General features: G+C 44.6%; 1 pseudogene; it reads right to left on the bottom strand.

Moving 5' to 3' along the window:
* Positions 1-717: 717 nt before the first annotated feature.
* LOC136650775 (5S ribosomal RNA) lies at positions 718-836 on the bottom strand (annotated as a pseudogene).
* Between the last annotated feature and the right edge of the window lie 19,126 nt (positions 837-19,962).

The raw sequence follows: 19,962 nt of genomic DNA, 5'->3' as shown, positions 1-19,962 counted from the left end.
ATATGTGCAAGACTGACTACAGCTACAGTCTTACCCACACTTACCTGGGAGTAAGCCTCATTGGCTATAATGGGGTTTACTTCTGAGTAGACATGCATAGGCTTGGGCTGTAAGCAGATGATGAGGGACAGGGACACCAGTGAACATGCACTAGTCAGGCATCTGTGTGTTCTCATCCTCAAAGTGTAACATACAAGGAACAATACAAACATTGTTTCTCAAACGATGGGTGGGGACCCACTAGGTGGATCATGAGCCAATTTCGTGTGGGTCCCCATTCATTTCAATATTTTATTTTTAATATATCAGACTTGATGCCACCATGGTGTGCAAATGCATTTGGGAAAATGTTACAGACCTGTACTTTTAACAGGCTACTATGTATATGCTTTTAACCATGATAGTAAATGGGACTTGTTCTGAAAAAAGATGTCAGGTCACCCTGCCCCCAAACCCACTTGATGTGGACTGATCATGCTCAGTGAACTTCCCAGGAACCATGAATATTGAGGCATCAGTTGGAGGAGGGAAACCTGCAACAGAACTGGGGGAGGCGGCTGAGAGAGGGAATTGGTCTGCCCGAGTCAACTGGGATATTACCATTGAGGAGATGCAACATTTTGTTTCAGGTCCCTCTTTTTTAATGCACAGATTTGGAATATCCATTGAAATACTTGCCCTGGTTGGCAACCTTCAGTCTCGAAAGACTATGGTGCAAGTCTACAGCACCCAGTATTCCCAGGCGGTCTCCCATCTAAGTACTAACCAGGCCTAACCCTGCTTAGCTTCCAAGATCAGACGAGATTGGGCATGTGCAGGGTAAGGTTGCTGCAATAATACTTGCCCTATATCATTTCTATCCCCAAATTTTAAGAGGAGACTACACAAATTTTCCCATTAGACCTTGTGCGTGCACCTCAGTCCTATGTGTGGCCCTCTCAATGAGCTCCACTGCATTTGGTTAGTCTTACTCTCAACTCTTAGGATGGCAGGTAGCACTAACTGGTGGAGGAATGCCTCATTGGCTGGGATGGACTCTCTTCAACCTGTATCACATCTTGGAGGACGTGGGAGTTGCCCCATTGCCTGGGCAGAATGGCACCTTGAGGCAACACTGCAGCCTGCTCTGGCAAACATCCTATGGTTCAAAGGGTACTGTATGTGCTACCTGCTGGCAGCACCAATTACCCATTGAACCTATCGCCCACACCCTATCGCTTTATCCCCGGTCCTAATAAATGTACTATCAGCCTATCCCATGCATATCCCCTTTCATTGCGACATTTACAGTAAAATACAGGTCCTCTTGGCTTTCACTTAAAGTTCTATCATTATTTAGAATATTCATCTGGGTAGCATCCTGCTGGACCTGATCATACCCAAGGTACAATCTGAGGTGGAGAGGCAATTAGGGGGTTCAGGTGTGGGAGGGGACTAGAGCATGTGGGTTGTGACAGGGCTGTCTGCATGGGGTATTAGGTCCAGTCCCCATCTCCAGGTTCTCAGGGGGCATCCCATTTCAGGGCCAGTCACTACGATGCCTAGTGCATTCCCTAAAGAGGAAGCACTACAGCAAGCCCCCACTTAAGTTGTCAATAGATTCTCAGAAACTGCAATTTTAACCAAAACAGCTTAAAACGAAACCAATTTTACAATAGACTAATGGATATACAGTATGTTAACAAGATTTAAGTTCTTAAAGCATATTGCTGCTCACAAAAAAAAAATCACCAAACTTCTTAATCCACTTCCCAAAACACTGTCATCTATGCAAGTTGCTTACATCATGCGCCCTGACAACATGCCCAAAACAGATGCACAGTTATTCCATTTTTCCCCAGCACACATGACCCAGTAGTCCAGAGGTACCATGTAGCAACATGAAGGGCATCAGAGCAGCAAGCATCAGCTAGTTACAAACAACATGCATAGGATTGCACCTTATTTAGGATTGGCCTATCCAAATACTGTCCTGCAAACTCATGACCAACCTTGCCATGAAGCAATGTGTTAACAGACTAGGAGTACAATCCTAACCAGGTCTACTCAGAAGTCCTATTTTGTTCAATGCGGCTTACTCTCAGGAAAGTGTGATTAGGATTACAGCCTAGGTGTTTACCACAGAGTGCATCATTTTCCTGCCTCCCACTTTTACCTCTAAGAGTTTTCTCTTTTTCAGCTATTTTATTGCCAGTTTCCAATATACACATATAAGACACCAATATCAGCTCTGTTGGCTTTTGAGCTTCATATTTTTATCTACCTAAAAGTATTTTGTCTAAAAGTATTTTCTTTTCTTCTAATTTATTTGCATAGGTAATGTTGCATTTAGAGAACAGATGGTCAAAAGTAGAACTGGGTAGGAGAGGGATCATTTAAATTTGAGTGCTATACTGTATAGTTAATTTGTTTCTCAACCAAAAGACTAGCATGATGCACACATTTGTCTTTAGCAACAATACTATTTTTGATTTTCTCTGTTTCTGTTGCTAACGCAATTTCTTCCTCATGCTGATTCTAGACATCAACCAACAAAAGATTATTACTATACAAGCCAGTGCCATTAAGTGTGACCTAGGATGGTTTCCAAAGTTATTTTTTAATTACATGCTTCTTAGAAACACAAGAACTTGGCAAAATTCCAAATTTGGCTACAAACGAATTATGTTGCAATGACACACACTGAAACCTCATGGGCTAAGCCCTTTCTAGGATTATGGAGTACATCAGCAGTAGAAATGAGACTTGCTAACACCCAATATCCACATTTACAGAATATCTGAAAAAAATAATGCTTACATTGTCAGACTAGGATCAAGAAGATCTGAGCTCAAGTGTCCATTCAGCCATGAGGTACACTGGGTGACCTTGGACCTGCCATAATCTACCTCACATGTGTTGTCATGCATCTGTTATTCCTTTTATTTACTAAAGGAATGTATTCCTTTAGTCCCATTCAAGGGACTATCAAAGGTGGCTTACAAACTGAAGTCAACAGTTATACAATTACAAAGTATAAAACCAGCAGAGCAGGTAAAAAGTGACTATCATAAAGCTTAAGAAAAAGCCAGACTAAACAGAAACATTTTCACTGCCTGACTAAAGACAAACAATATTGGAGCATGTCACAAGCATCTGCTCTCTATCTGCACCACCAATTGGGGGCTCCAACCCAAAACCAGGCCCTTTCAAGGCCCAGTAGGACCACCCAGGTTCAACTTGAAATAAGGACCACAACAGGGCTGAAACCAACCTTACACAGTGGAGCTACCACCTCTCTTTTATTGCCAGTCCTCAGTTCATGAGAAACCAGAGGCTTACAGGCTTACCAGCAGCTCAGTGGGGAGATAAAGTTCCAAACCCAAGATTTTCCTTTCCTCCTGAGCACTGGCAAAAAACAATAGAACAATTTCATAGTCAATACAGGACTTAGTTGAACCCAGTTACCCCACTTAGCAACCACACATCATGGAAAACTTATATATTTATTTAGCCTTAGAAGAAAAGTTTCAAGATCCCTGAATACTTTTTGGGAACTAAACAGAAATAGGCAACAAATAACAAGCAAACCCCTAGCATACAGAACTTAATCTCACCATTTCTGGGTATTGTTAGAGCACAAATAAAAAACCTACCATCAACATAGCCAACTACCAGACCATCAGACAACCAAAAGAGAATTTGATCCCTCCCCAGCCAAATCAGTAGAAAGGCATTTTCTCAAAGATTATCACCAATCAGAGCCCAAAGCTCATCAAAAGGTCCAGAAGGATGATGCAAGCTGTCCCAGAGTAGCCCTCCCATCAGGTAACTCACAGCTGATGCAAATTTCTAATTAAGAAGGCCTAGCAATTTGGTGCAGTCAGTCTGATAGGCCTATCAATGCTTACAGCCAGCCTTCCAACCTGAAACAACTACTAATCAATAGGCCACATGACAGTGACATAAACAGACCAAACCCTGCAACAAACCTAGATGCCAAATCTGTTCCCATACCCAATCAGGCAACATCTTCACATGACCAAACAGCATCAACCATACCATTAGGGGTTCATTTGCTTGCTGACCCTGCAATGTGATACATGTCAACTTGTCAACAATTCCCCTCTGCTGTCTACATATCCATAGGACAAACAGGTCCTGCGCAATACAATAATTAGACACAGTTCTGATAGAAAAAATGGCAACATTCAGAAACCAGTGGGTGAACATGTTGGTCCCCCTGGAGACTGCACAGCTGACCATCATTTTACAATAAAAAAATTACTAAAGGAGATTCCAGTAAGAAACTGCTGAACCTGAATTTTTTTCAGGAAATGTGAACATATTTGACTTGGTTTGAATAATGAAGAAGGCTTCCTGTCTCATTACATGGTTAAATAACTTAGCCAAGTCAGATCTGATACATCTGGCTTCACATTGAACAATCAGCTCAGCACCCACTGCTTTTGACTGAACCTTCCTTCATAGGTTTTGGCTCTAAAAAGTCATCATTGTTCTTCCAACTCAATCTCGGTGCAGCCAGATGATTTCGTCAAACTGCCATGAATTGTGGTATTTTACATAATAATAACAACAATAACAATAACAACAAATGACATTTCCACTTTCACTCCACCTTCCACAATGTTTTTTCCTTGATGCACCTTCCACAATGTGCATCTTTTTAACATCTTTTAATATTTTTACAGGCCTGTTTCTTTTATGACTTGCTGCTGCTCTATGCTCTTTTTACCTATTTTTTACTCTGACTGCTGTTTTTTATGATGTGTTAATATGTTTTTTATTTGTTTTTAAATTCTGTTTTTATATGTTGTAAGCTGCCTTGAGTCCCTTTGGGGAGAAAGGCGGGATAAAAATAAAGTTATTATTATTATTATTTTCCTATTTTTCCATGCTCTTCTCTCTCTCTCTGTGTGTGCATGCATACCTTCTAAGAATTTCACTTCATGAATCTGATGGAGTGGGCTGTAGCAAAAGCTTATGCTGAAATAAATTAGTCTCTAAGGTAGGGGTGGCCAACCTTTCACCTTTAGGCTCCTGGACCTTTAACAATTGTGTAGAGGAGGGAATTTCAGCAGGTACAGCTTGTCATCTGTGAGGTGATAAGCTGACCCTGCTGACATTTCCTCTTCTACACAATTGTTAAAGGTCCAGAAGCCCTAAAGTTGAAAAGTTAGCCAACGCTGCTCTAAGGTGATACAGGACTCTTACAGCATAATCCTATGCATGTCTACTTAAAAGTAAGCCCATTGAGTTCCATGGGACTAACTGACAAGTAAATGTGTATAGGATTGAAGCCTTAGGGCACAAGCCTAACCAAGTCTACTCAGAAGTAAGTCCTATGTTCTTCAATGGGGCTTACTCTCAGGAAAGTGTGGTTAGGATTGCAGCCTTAATTAAGGAGGGGGATTGGTTATATGGTTCAAAGGAAAAATTATTCTGAGGATAGTGTGTATAGGATGGCAAACAGTGCACAACAGTAACTTTGCTATAATGCCTTTTCCAGTTCTCCACCTCTTTATCACACCTTGTGCTCCAATGTGCCAAAAACATTGCAGACAGTTGGATTTAACTACCTGTATAGGCACTGTCATTTAATACCCCATAAGATTTCTAGTTCCATGCCCATGCAATATGATGCAAGTGGCAATGCACAAGTCTTGCACCAGAATAAATACAAGAAGAAGCTAATAATCTGCATAATCTGTGTTATATGCTTTTACCTGTCTTTTAATTTATGTTTTTAATCTGTTTTAACCTCTTGTAAGCCGCCTTGAGTCCCTTAGGGGAGAAAGGCGGGGTAAAAATAAAGTTGTTATTATTATTAGTATTATTATAACAAATAACTGAAAATAAAGATGTGATTTTTCAAAGAGTAAATTTGCACCATTCTTGCACAAAGAGGGACATATGCAGCACATTTCCCTCTTTGTGCAAACATGGCACAAATTCACTCTTTGAAAAAAAAATCATGTCTTTATGATCAGTTATTTGTTGATGTGCTTCCTATGCGTAGCCAATACTTTTGATGCATATATCAGTTATTTCATCTTGTAGTAGTTTGTTGCTTTGTCACATTTGTCTGCCAGACCAAGGCAAGGCCAGCAAATACAGAACCATTCTTAATCTTCATGAAGATTAATCCTGCATTAAGAGGTAGTTAATCTTATATCTCTCATTGTTTCTACATCTCTTGATGTACATCTCTGATATCTCTCATATCTCTCTGATATCTCTGTATATCTCATTGTTTCTATATCTCTTGCACACATGACACAATGTCTTATTCTTACTCAACTGCACAAAACCACAAGACATATTGTGCAACATGTTTTTACTTGACTTCCCAATTAAGTCACAGGATACTGAGCTTTGTTCTGGAGGCTAGAGATAAATGCTAATTACCCACAGTTATAATGCTTCCTGCTTTGTTTTACGATTTTTGTGCTCTTTATCACTTTTGTCTTGTTCTGTATGTCTATAAGTCACACACAGAACTAGAGCCACTATAACAATATATTATTTAGACAATCAGCTGATCTATAAGGAGAGGTTATTTATTTTAATACAACACAGAGATATCTGATTTACTTAAAACAGCCTTCAACTGTAGTTCATGCTCATTCATTACAAGTCCTAATGACTTGTAGCCCTGCTGTGCATATCACTCTTATATCAGTTGTCAAATTAATGACCTACAAGTGCTAACCAACAGCCCAATCCTATGCATGTATACTCAGAAGTCCCATTAGAGTCAATGTGGCTTACTCCCAGGAAAGTGTGGATAGGATTGGGCTGCAAGTCAGTTTCTCCATTCCCCTTCCATACTGCCTACATGTTATGCAAAGACCACAAGGTGGAAAGGTAGCATACAACTAGTGCTGGTCCATCCATGAGGCCGACTGAAGCAGTCACCTCAGGCAGTGGCTTGGTGGGGGACACCCACCTCTTTTCATCTATTCACCTTCACTGCTTCTCCTCCTCCTCCCACTCCCTGGATTGGAAAAGGAAAGGGGGCAGAGAAGAAGAGGAAATGTGGAGGGGAAGAGAACACAGAGCTAGAACTTTGAAGAGTGGGAGGAATAGAGGCCGGCACACCATCGGGTAAATGGGGACTGCAATTGGCATGCCTCCTTAGGCATCAGGAGCTTTTGGGCTGGCCCTGCATGCAACAAGATCTTCTAACAACCAAGCCACCATGGAAGCAGCATATTCATGAGCTGGGTGTTAAACACACAGCTACCTGATTTCATTATGAGTCTGGGCATCTCCAAGAGATCTTGGTGCTGTATTTTAATTACTAAAATCTCATCCTGGCTCTTAATATAAAATGGCTGACAAAATGGTGGAATTTCAAGGTCTGCTACAGGCTCTTGAAACCTATTGCCAGCCCTCTCTTTCAGCAGTAGAGCTAAGGTGGGGCCGAGAGGGTACAGGCCCCGGGTACCATACCTTGAGGATATTAAACAGAGTACCTTTATGGGCACTCAGAGTGGTTGTACACCACTCTGAGTGGACAGCAGTTTTTTTCCTTTCCCCCTCCTTTTCAAGGGTGTGTGTGCAGGAAAAGGTACTGCAGCTGAAAGCGCCTGTAAATTTAAACAAGTCTTACCAGATGTACAGCATGTCCAGATTAATCCTGGAGCTTGAATAGGAAGATTTAAGATTTGCCTCCTCATCCTTTATGTTGCATCAAAAGGAGTAATCTACAGTTTAACCCATTTTTGCCCACAGTTGTACACATTTGGTCTCAGTTGTGTATATGCAACCTTAGGCAGAAATGGTTTAAGCCTAGGCATGTCTACTCAGAAGTAAGTCCCATTGTGCTCAAGGAAAGTGTAGGATTGCAGCCCTAGTTTCCTTAGTACTGTTCTGTTCAAGAAAACAGTAAGTTTCAAAGCACAGTACACCATATCATAGAGAATGTAATGGACTGTGCATTGATGGAACATGGCACAATGTTACCCCAAGCAATAGGTCAAAAAGAAAACATTTTGAATCCAATATTCTGTCTTAACTGGAGTCAGGAGCGATTACTGTCTGTGAAATGCTCACCAGGCTCAATAGAATAGATCTTCTCATAAAGAAGTCAAAACCATTCCAGACTCTCCAGCTTTTGTGTGCCACATTTAAATCTGTCATGTGGTGTGTATTCTACAAGATTTGCTGCTGAATCAGAGGAACAATTGAAGAGGAAGAAGAGGGAAAAATAGAAGAGGAAAGTGAGAAAAGGTGGATGGCTGTTTGGTGCCTAATAATGACTGAGCCATCCTGTCTCCCTGGCAAAAAGGCCAAATATCAGATAGTGGAAGTGCAAAACGAGAGAGGAACAGGAGTATCAAGCTGCCTATAAGGATCGACTGACTTCTCAGAAATAAACTATAACATGCAGAGAGGCAGTGATTTGGCATATTAAACAAGGAAGGGGCCAGGTGAGAACCAGCAGGCAGTACAAGTAAAAGTAAGATGGGTTGCTCCACCTCTGCTCTGCCTCTTCCCCACTTAAGCCTAGGTCAGTGTTTCTCAAACTGTGGGTCGGGACCCACTATGTGGGTCGCGAGCCAATTTCAGGTAGTTCCCCATTCATTTCAATATTTTATTTTTAATATACATTTAAAAATATACATTAGACTTGTTGCTACCATAGTATGTGACTGCATTTGGGGAAATGTTGCATTTGGGGAAATGTTACAGACCTGTACTTTTAATAAGCTACTATGTATATTCTTTTCACAAGGCTAGTAAATGGGACTTACTCCTGGGTAAGTGTGGGTAGGATTGCATCCTAGGATTGTGAAAAATTTCCCTGCTTGATGATGTTACCTCCAGTCATGACATCACTTCCTGTGGGTCCTGACAGATTCTCATTCTAAAAAGTGGGTCACAGTGCTAAATGTGTGAGAACCACTGGCCTAGGTGATAGGGGAGTGATCAGAGCGTGATTGCTGCAAGCCCCTGCTGCTTCTTTCTCTAGTACCATCACCATGTGGCAGCAGTGCTGAAAAAGGTGGGCCTTGATCCTCCTCTCATTCACCCTCAGTGAGCAAGAAGAGGATTGGAACACATATTGAAGCAGCTGTGTGGATGGCAGGCATGGGTGGAGGCACCCCTTGGCAGTTTGCTGCCTCCCCTAGCCCACCACTCAAAGCAGCCACTTTGGTCTGCCACATGACTGGGCTGGCCCTGGTTAAGTATACATAACTGTACACAGGATTGCAGCCCCACATTTTCCCACACAGGCTCACAGTCTCATTTTGAAGTAGAGCATTTATCATTTTATGTCAATGCAAACAAACTGCAACCTACTTAGATGGTTCATACTGGACTACACATGCAAATTCCGGCCGTGCACAAGCGGTTTCTGCCAATGGTTCCCAATCTGTTCTGTGAACTTCAGAGCCACATCTGCACAGCTGCTATTCACAGCTTTGTCCAGGAGGCAGTTACATGTATTATTCATTCAGAAAAGTTGTTGGTGTACATATTCAGATGCAAGTATGGTTCTCCAGAGCTAAGTAATTACCTTTACTCAATAACGTGAGAGAATATGGAGCAGCAGAAGTGTTACCCGATTTGTCCAAGTAATCTGAACTTGGAACAGGCGCTACATATTATGGAGTCAAATAGGGAATGAGATGTAGGTAATCTTGGCAAGATCCTACAGCTGGAAAGACGTAACAGCAGTCCAGGTAAAGCATTCATATTTCTGAGAACATTTAGCATCAGTGGCAAGATAGTCAGCCCTAGAAGTTGGAGGAAACAGATAAAAGTAACATCTTGCCTTGATTTTTGCTGCCCCTTGTCTGAAGTTCTGGGACAGGGTTGTTGGGAAGTCCAAACAATGGGGCGGTGGCTTCTAAGGTCAGTATCATGTTATGACCCAAATCCTATCCAGTTTTCCAGTGCCGGTGCAGCTGAGCCAATGGGGCTTGCACTGCATCCCATGGTGGGAAGGCAGTCACAGAGGCCTCCTCAAGGTATGGGAACATTTGTTCCCATGCCTTGGGGCTGCAGTATGGCTACACCGGAGTTGGAAAATTGGATAGGATTGGGCCCTAGCATTCACTCATAGGTGCAGGTATCTAGTATTTGGGCTTGTATACCAGACTGAAAATTCTCATTAGTTGTGGCTCTGCTTTCCCCTTATTAGCTTGTTATGGCATCAGATAGATAGGATTAAATTTGCCAATTCTTCTAGCTCAGCCAGGGCGTTCTTCTCCAACACAAACCCACCTGTAACAGCTCTTGTTCCAGAGGGAAAATAGAACCTCATATGTAAGCAAACTTCAATCAAATCCATAGGCTGACAGAAGCCTTGTGGCTACTCCGAGGGGGGGGGGTTGCCTTGCCATATGCATTTTAAATATCTATTTTTGGCTTGACTCTCTAAAACTAGGGGTCAAAGGAATATCCATAATTTTAATTGAATTTTAATTGAATTTTAATGTTCATGATTTCATTTTAAATCTGTGTTTTTGGTTTCTGATCTATACTGTATTTTATTCTGGTTGTTTTACTGAAATTGCCCGGCCCACCCCCAGGAGCGCACACTCCCTCTGGGCACCCACCTGGGTGGCACTGGCTCCCCAGCTGAGGTGCACATATAACTGAGGTGCACATCCCCACTGCAGACACACCCACTGCGCCATGCGCCACCCCCAAAGACAGGCTACTCCTTGAGGAGCCCCAGGCTGTGGCGCCACAAGGTTCTCCTGATGTCACTGCTGCACAGCTCCAGCCCCACCCTCCGCCAGGTGCAGCTGCCTGGGCTGGCCTGACCTGGCCCTGTGACATCAGTGGAGGGGTCCCCCACCTACCCCCCTCCATTCAGCCCCTCATCACAGGCAGACAGGAGAGGAGGGGGATGCTCCTTTGCCCCCTACCTCGAGAGTGCTGCTGCAGAATCCCCACCTAGACCCCTTTCCCCTTCCTGACCCCTCTCCTGCTGGGTGACTCTCCTGCTCCTGGGAGAGGAGCCCCCCAGAGCAGTGATTTTCAACCTTTTTCATCTCATGACACACTGACAAGGCACTAAAATGGTCAAGGCACACCACTAGGTATTTGACAATTGACAAGGCACACCATGCTGCCAGTGGGGGGCTCACATCTCCCATTGGCCCTATTAATAAATGACCTTCCCCCAAATTCCTGTGGCACACCTGTGGACCACTCGCAGTACACCAGTGTGCCACAGCACAGTGGTGGAAAATGGGTGCCCCAGAGGGAGAGAGCCAAGAGGCCCATCTCTCTCAACCCACCCACCCCCGCCTGCCATGCAAGCAGAACTGGTCTGACCTGTGCCTGCTGGTGTAAGTAGGCCCCCAGGGAGGCGTCCAGCAGGGCAAGCGGGGCTCTGAACTCTTTGCAATAAGTTCCATTCTGTTCAATGGGGCTTACTCCCAGGAAAGTGTATACCTGGAGTGCAGCCCAACTCAACATACAAGAAGGCCCACCTGCTCACAGAACCTGTGCAACATCACTGAAATGCCCCCGCCTCCCGCCCAGGCCCTGAGCTCCAAGGGTGAAGAGAGAGAGAGTCCACCAACCAGCCTGTGTCCAGCCATTCCTGTCCAGCACCCCTTTCTGTTCCCAATCCCCCCCCCCTTTGAAAGGCATCTAGGTCTTCAGGAACCATCATCACTACATCCTGTGGCAAGGTGCTCCACAGACCAATCAGAGCCAGACAACCCCATCCAGCCTTCCTGTTCAGCACCCTGTCTGTCCAACCCACTTTAAAATAGGCCTTCAGATGTCATCATCACCACATCCTGTGGCAAGGAGTTCCACAGACTAATAATAGCCAGTCCCTGTCCACCCATTCCCTTCCAGAGCCCCTGTCTGTCCAACCCCCTTCAAAAGGCATCTAGGCCTTCAGGGGCCATCATCACTACATCCTGTGGCAAGGATTTGCACAGACCAATCAGAGCCAGCCAGTCCAGCTTCTCCACCATTAGAAGGAGGCTCCTCACTCATAAGAACATAAGAACAGCCCCACTGGATCAGGCCATAGGCCCATCTAGTCCAGCTTCCTGTATCTCACAGCGGCCCACCAAATCCCCCGGGGAGCACACCAGATAACAAGAGACCTCATCCTGGTGCCCTCCCTTGCATCTGGCATTCTGACATAACCCATTTCTAAAATCAGGAGGTTGCGCATACACATCATGGCATGGCTCCAGGGCACAGTGGGGCTGATGAGCTCTTTTTTCTTTACAGGGTCAGTTCAGTTGGCCATTTTGAATTCTCCCCCCCACACACACTTTTTGGGGGGTGAGCCCCCTCGGAAACAGGTCTGTCATCAGCCACTCAGTGCAGAAAAATACTGTTGCACTGAGCCAGGGATAAGACAGGGCAGAATGGAACCTGGCAGGACAATAATATTGCTTCACAGTTTTTTTACATTAAAAAAATTGTTAAAAGGTTCTAAATTCTGTTCCAAGCTGCCTCAGTCACCTCCCAATCAGGCAAAGTCAGATTTCCTCTGACTTTCAAGACTGTAACAAGTCTGGGTCCCTTTCAGGGAGAAGGGCGGGATACAAATAAAGTTTATTATTATTATTATTATTAACAATAAAGAATGAAAAAGAATATGGACATGGAAAAGCAGCATATGGGGCAGCAACCCCAGAACAGAAATGAGGCCTTGGTCTTCTACAGCCCCCACCACACTCCTTTGTCAAGCTGACCCTCTGGCAAAACTAATTTTGAACCAAGACTAAAATAAAATGCAAAATAGTCTCGACTTGATCACATTTGCACATGCAGCAGAATTTCCTGGACTTTGGATTGCTTGTGCCTGGGGTGGGGTGCAGGGCCTCTGAGAGGAATTTTATTAGGGGGTACAAAGTTTCTTTTCCTCCCTTTGCAAAAGGGGAGGGGTGAAACAGAGCGGGGGAAGGGTGGTGACGAGCAAGCAGAATGGGGGCAGGGAGGGGCAAAACAGGGTGGGAGAGGGTGTAGACAGCTGGAAAAGTCTTTGGAGCCCAAGTCTATCCACCCATGTGGCACTGGCAGCTAGATATAGTAATAAGGAAAAGCAAACACACTCCTAAGTATCTCTAAAATCTTTTAAATACAGGTGTGCTGTACTTACTGACGGGGATACATTCTCCTATTCCCGTTGTTATGCAATTAGGTCATTAAGTGAATATTCAGTCAATCTATTGCCTTGGTTGTGTAAACAGAGACTCCCTGCCAGACACTAGCTGGCCACACAGGCAGGTTACTAGAGATAGATGCCTCTTTGCATTAAGAGCCTCTCTGTTGTGTAACATATACTCTGCTGCAGGCTATGGTTGATGTGATTGCCTCATTAAGAGCATCTTTGTTATGCTTTGACCACCAACATAAGTGCAGTCTGTCGTTAAACAAACGGTTGTTAAGTGGCACACATCTTTATAGGAAATCATGCAGAATATTAGCATCATATTTAGGCTCACATTAGAATGGAAAGTATCCTGTGCGTGCCAAAACTTGCTCCTGCAGCAGCTGTAGTCTTGCAGCTGTGTCCCTGAGCTCCTATACACTCCTTCATGGTAAGCAGATCCACAAGCCAAAGACCTACTGTAGCAGGCCAGTTTCCTCCCAGATTTGGTACTGTGTTAAGGAGTGTCATGTATGCATTCCTTGGCCCAGCATATATGGCTTGCCAATATATGCAGCCACACGCTCGTGGCAGTGTTCCCAGCATCCCCTGCAGGCAGAGACCTAGCTAAGTCATTTGACACCCGGGGCCCATAAAATTTTGTCACCCCATATGATGTAATCAAGTAATTAATTATATTTTATTATATCATATTATATTATTTATTAATTATTTAATTAATTCACATTTTTATACCACCCTTTCTCTAAGCAGCTCAGGGTGGTGTACATGGTTCCTCCCCTTATTTTGTCCTCACAACAACCCTGTGAGGTAGGTGAGACAGAGATAATAATAGTCATGACATGAAATGAATAATAATAATGGCCAGAAAATAAATGTAGTGTATATTTCCCCACAAGCAATGGATGAAATTCTGCATAAAATGGTATATAACATGATGGTATTATTGCAAAAAGCCACAATTTCCAGAATTTTGGTCACTAGGAAGATTGTGGGAGAACCAGGCTTGGAAGGGAGGAGAAAGGGAGATTGTGGGGAATCCAGGCTTGGAGGGGGGGACAGATTGTGGGGGATCCAGGCTTGAAGGGGGGGAGAAAGGGAGATTGTGGGGCATCCAGGCTTGGAGGGGGGGGAAGGATTGTGGGGGATCCAGGCTTGAAAGGGGGGAGAAAGGGAGATTGTGGGGAATCCAGGCTTGGAGGGGGGGAAAGATTGTGGGGGATCCAGGCTTGAAGGGGGGGGAGAAAGGGAGATTGTGGGGAATCCAGGCTTGAAAGGGGGGAGAAAGGGAGATTGTGGGGCATCCAGGCTTGGAGGGGGGGGAAAGATTGTGGGGGATCCAGGCTTGAAGGGGGGGGAGAAAGGGAGTTTGTGGGGGATCCAGGCTTGAAGGGGAGAGAAAGGGAGTTTGTGGGGAATCCAGGCTTGGAGGGGGGAAGAAAGGGAGATTGTGGGGAATCCAGGCTTGGAGGGGGGAGATCCAGGCTTGGAAGGGGGGAGAAAGGGAGATTGTGGTGCATCCAGGCTTGGAGGGGGGGGGGGAAGTAAGCATATCACTATCAGAACTCACCCAGCTTTGCAAGTCTAAAAACAAGTAAAAGTTCAGCTGAATTTTTCAGCTTACAGCTGAAGCCTCTGTTTTATTATTTGGGGGGGGGGGCAGCCTGCCTTCTGGAACATTTATTCAGCTCCACTTTCATCAGATTGGGACCATGAAGCTAGCCTTGCACTCCCCTGTGCCCAACTTGACCAGGAACTAAGGCACGTTTGCCTACTCGCGAGTAAATGCGACCATGTGGCTTCCTTTCGCTTTCCATAGGGCTCAATACATTCCTCAGCTTGGAGGGAGGGACTTCCTTCTTGGGTGTTTTTTGGGGGCTGCATTCATTGGACAGGAACCATTCTGGTGTTGTTGGATTCCTCTCAGCCTGCCCTTTTCTGACACACTAAAGCAAGTCTGCCTACTCGCGAGTAAACACACAATATGGCTTGGTTTCACCATCCATAGGGCTCCATGCATTTTTGGGTTTCTGTTTTTTTGGCCATAACGTTTGATAGAAAGGAGATATTTAACTCTGGCTTTTTGCATTGCATTCTGCTGGACATTCCACATCCAACAGTATATAGCATGATGGGGTTACTCCTAACCTTCACAATGTTAGCGATGTTGGGGCATTTGTGGTGTCTCCCCCCTAGGGTGGTACCTGGGGTGGACCGCCCCCCGCCAGCTACGCCACTGCCTGCAGGCAACAACTCTGAGTAGATAGGAAAACATAAGATCCCAGGAAATTTCTGGGCCCCCTCCTTGGCTCCTGGGTCCCCTTTTTGACCCTGGGTCTGGGTACAAATTTCCTCTCCTAGGCCCTGTTCCCCACCATCGCAGTTGCTTTCAGTTAAAAAGACAGCTCTTCTGGGAATAAGCATGCCTCTTTAAAACTCAATTATTGTACCTACTACACTTAGTTTGCTCTCCAGGGAAGCTTTAAGTACTCTAAGACTTGGAGTGAGCTGTGAAACTATCTAGGTTGTATCTCAGATAGCTTGCTGTTCTTTCTCTGTGTGTCCCTTGTGGCTTGCAGTCAAATGGGAGTCTATTTGTTGCCTGGGGATAGCTAATGTGAGTGAATCTGAACCCCCATGTGTAGGGAGGCCTCAGCCTGAGATATTCTGTGGTCTTCAAGTCTACATGACAGAGGTTGCCACGGCTGAGGATGCTCTGAGTGGGGGTGAGTTGTGCGGGTAGGATGACATCATGTGGGCATATCTCCAATGGCATGCGCAGATTGGCTTCTCCTATGCATGACTGAAGTGGGGAGATCATTGGCATGCTGCTGTATGATTGATGGGAGTCAGCAGTGTTGCCATGGATTCGGGGGCTGTCAGAAACGCTACCTTTGTGCTGCTGTCATTTCCTTCCGTACTCTTCTGCAGGATAGGATGCAAGGAAGCTATGCTTATGCAGGCATAGCCTGGCACAGGGGGATTGCACTGTCCATAAAAGATCACTTTCTGTGTCATCTGACTATTTTAGGCAATACACAGCCAATTTGTTTTACTGCAAGAGAAGCAAAAGGACTTGCTGCTGCTGATACCCCCACTTGTAAAGGCAGGACAACACAAAGAGATGTAGGGAGGTCAGTTACATGGTTGCCTCCAGGCCAGGCTGAAGCCTTCAGGAAGGTGCCTGCTTTGCTGCACAGTGGATATTACACCAATGTCCACCAGCAAGTTTGCAGCGGAGCAGATATAAAACAACATCTCCCTTCAAAAGGATAATATGTCAAGAACAGTCCTTGTAGAAAGAGGCTTTATTAGTCACAGCAGTTCAAATGTTTTCCATGCAATTCAGACACAGGAAGGGAAAAACAGCACAGCACAGCGCAGCTCAGAAGATAACTGTCAATTTTCCCGAGGCTCATCATAGCCCTTCATGCAATTAATCATTTTCCAGTAGACTGGCTGCCTTGTCTACTTTGCATATTTAATAAATGAAGATGAGTTAACTTTGTTATCTGTATGGGATATTAGACAGTGCTGTATTCTCAGTGTTCAGCAAGAACTACCTCGCCACTCTGGCTGGGACAGAGCAATTTGCTCATCCTTGAAAAGAACATTAGACAAAACTAAGTAAAATGCCACCTCCAAGGGTGAGAACAAAGTGAGGTTACCAGGTTGCAACTTGCAACCGAGAGAACCTCGCAGCCAGGGGTAATGTGTAGGTCCATGGAGATCTGGACTATTATAATACAGGTCCAGCCTTGTTATACATGGGTTTTTTATACACAGATTTGACTCAACACAAATGACCACTGCAAATGAGAAGGAATGTGCTGATCCCTGGAGAAGGGGAAAAATGCATCTCTTTAAAATCAGTTTTAAAAACTGAACAGTCCTTTAGCAATAGCCTCCTTAATGGGGGGGGGTGGCAGCTGGCTGACAACCCATCAATCCTTCTCTCTCCAGGCAACCCCTCACTTCCCCTTGAGCACGTGAAAGAAAGGCGATAACTTTGCATTGGTGAAGGGAGGGACTGAGTGAAGCACCTTTGTAAGGGCTTGGAGGAGGACTGATGGATTGTCTTCTTAATGACTCTTATCGTACACCACAAAGGTCAGCAAGGCTGTTTTTAAATCAACAGAGCAAAGAAACTTTGTTTTTTAAATTGATTTGCTATAGTTTGTTTTTTGCCATCCACAAAGTGGATGCTGAGTACTTGGAATGGAACCCACATGAATAATGAGGCTCAACCTGTACCAATATTGTGTGTTTAGGTCAGCCATTTTCAACCTTTTTCAGCTCAGGGCACACTGACAAGGCACTAAAATTGTCAAGGCACACTATAGTTTTTTACTTACATTAAATTACTACATTAATTAATCTTAAATTAATAAAATTAATACAATTAAATCATTACATGACAAAAAAATTCACAAGAAGCTAGGAAAGGGAAGAATATGTGATTTCTGAAAAGGAGGAAAAAATGTTTTGAAGTCATTGAAAACACTGAAAAATGTTGAGGAGAGAATTGCCTGCCAATTGCCTGCTTGTGTATTTGAGAAAAAAAGAGTGCAACCAAAAGCCCAATCCTATGCATGCCTACTCAGAAGTAAGCCCCATTATAGTCAATGAGGCTTACTCCTAGGAAAGTGTGGATAGGATTGTGGCCCAGCACCCTTCCTCTAAAAGCCCCAAAGTGCAGGAAGGGTCGCTTTGGGGAGTTGCAGGCAAACTGGCAAGGAAAAGGGACTTTCAAGGACCCTTTTCAGTCAGCTAGTCCTTAGGTTCAGGGCCTCAGCAGACTTGCTCACCATGTACCTGCTTGCCCGCTTCTGGCTCCCTCTTCTCACTTCTCACAGGAGGTACAGCAGCTCCTCCTCCAGTCGGTTTCCCAATCAGCACGCAGGCAGGTAGGCAGGCAACAACCGCCTTCTGCCCAACCCTATGCATCTCTACTCAGAAGTAAGCCCCATAATAGCCAATGGGGCTTACTCCCAGGAAAGTGAGGATAAGGTTGCAGCCTGAGTCATGCACAGTAGCAGGAGCAAGCTCCAAGCGGAATCCTCAGCTGCTGTGTGGGATGCAAAGTAGCCTTCGCTGGCTGCTCCCTTCCTTGTGCTGCCTGCCACGTGAGGCTCAGGCGCTGCTGCTGCCTCCCTCCTCTAATCCCGCAGCACACCTGAGGCAGCCTCCCGGCACACCACTGTTGCACTGAGGCACAGCGGTTGAAAACTGCTGGTTTAGGGGCTCCCTTCTCAGAACAGCCTTCATTATGTGGTATGTCTCTATTCCACTGTTAATTGTTTCAACCAAACAGAACCTTATGATGGCACTGGGACAAACCACACATGATACATGTGACAAGTCAATACACATGGTTCAGTAGGTGCTTAATCATGACCTACAGACATTCTAGTTTCTTCTGACCTACAGAAACTTTAAAGGCAAGAATCTTATCTTCTGTTTTGCTGAAGAAGAACAAACACCAGTAACCAGCCCAGTGAGCTAATGAGTACTTTAATGTGCAGAGTTAAAGACAACAAATGCTGTCCAAGAAGTGTTTTGATGTTGATGAGAAAGTTGCTATTATGTTCCAGCAAATGTTAGAGATATTTGCAGAATTAATTATTGTACTTTAGGCATAGCTATGATTACCTTTACCTTGTAATGTCATAGATGAAGGGATTTCACATATAGAACCTCAATTTGAGTTCCCAAGTTAATGTGCACCTCTCTCCCCTAAGCACTTCAGCAGTCAGCGCCAAAACTGCCCAGACCATCTGTAACAGAGCGATGAAGTCAGTGACATTAACAGCCCAACCCTATTCTTCCTCCTTAGTAGTAGTAGGAAGTACATACCTTATGTCAAACTATTTTGACAGCTGAAAGTCCCGCCCCTTTTTACCAGAAATCCCGCCCCCTAAGGGGTTCAAGTGACCCCTCAAACAACTCCCCTCAAGACCGTCGACCACTAGGGAGGGGTTTTGTAGCACCCCGACATTTGGTTTGGTGGGAAAAGGAGCCCCCCAAAAAGTGTTGGAAAGGGGTTCATGTGACCCCTCAAACAACTCTCCCATTACCATCGACCACTAGAGAGGGGTTTTGTAGCACCCCGACAAGTTGATGAAAGTGTCAACCCAATGTGCGGCAGCAGTGAAGAAGGCCAATTCTATGCTTGGGATCATTAGAAAAGGTATTGAGAACAAAACGGCTAATATTATAATGCCGTTGTATAAATCAATGGTAAGGCCACACCTGGAGTATTGCGTCCAGTTCTGGTTGCCACATCTCAAAAAGAACATAGTGGAAATGGAAAAGGTGCAAAAGAGAGTGACTAAAATGATTACTGGGCTGGAGCACCTTCCTTATGAGAAAAGGCTGCAGCATTTGGGCCTCTTTGGCCTAGAAAAGAGGTGCCTGAGGGGGGAGAATATTGAGAATATTGAGACATACAAAAATATGCATGAGAAGGATAGAGTGGATATAGAGATGCTCTTTCCCCTCTCACACAACAACAGAACCAGGGGACATCCACTAAAATTGAGTGTTGGGAGAGTTAGGACAGGCAAAAGAAAATATTTCTTTACTCAGCGTGTAGTTGGTCTGTGGAACTCCTTGCCACAGGATGTGGTGATGGCATATGGCCTAGATGCCTTTAAGAGGAGATTAGACAAATTTCTGGAGGAAAAATCCATCACAGGTTACAAGCCATGATGTGTATGTGCAACCTCCTGATTTTAGAAATGGGCTATGTTGGAATGCCAGAAGCAAGGGAGGGCACCAGGATGCAGGTCTCTTGTTATCAGGTGTGCTCCCTGGGGCATTTGGTGGGTCACTGTGAGATATAAGAAGCTGAA

This window comes from Tiliqua scincoides, chromosome 4 (genome assembly GCF_035046505.1).
Source record: "Tiliqua scincoides isolate rTilSci1 chromosome 4, rTilSci1.hap2, whole genome shotgun sequence".
NCBI lineage: Eukaryota > Metazoa > Chordata > Lepidosauria > Squamata > Scincidae > Tiliqua > Tiliqua scincoides.
This window is presented reverse-complemented; position numbering and strand designations above follow the sequence as displayed.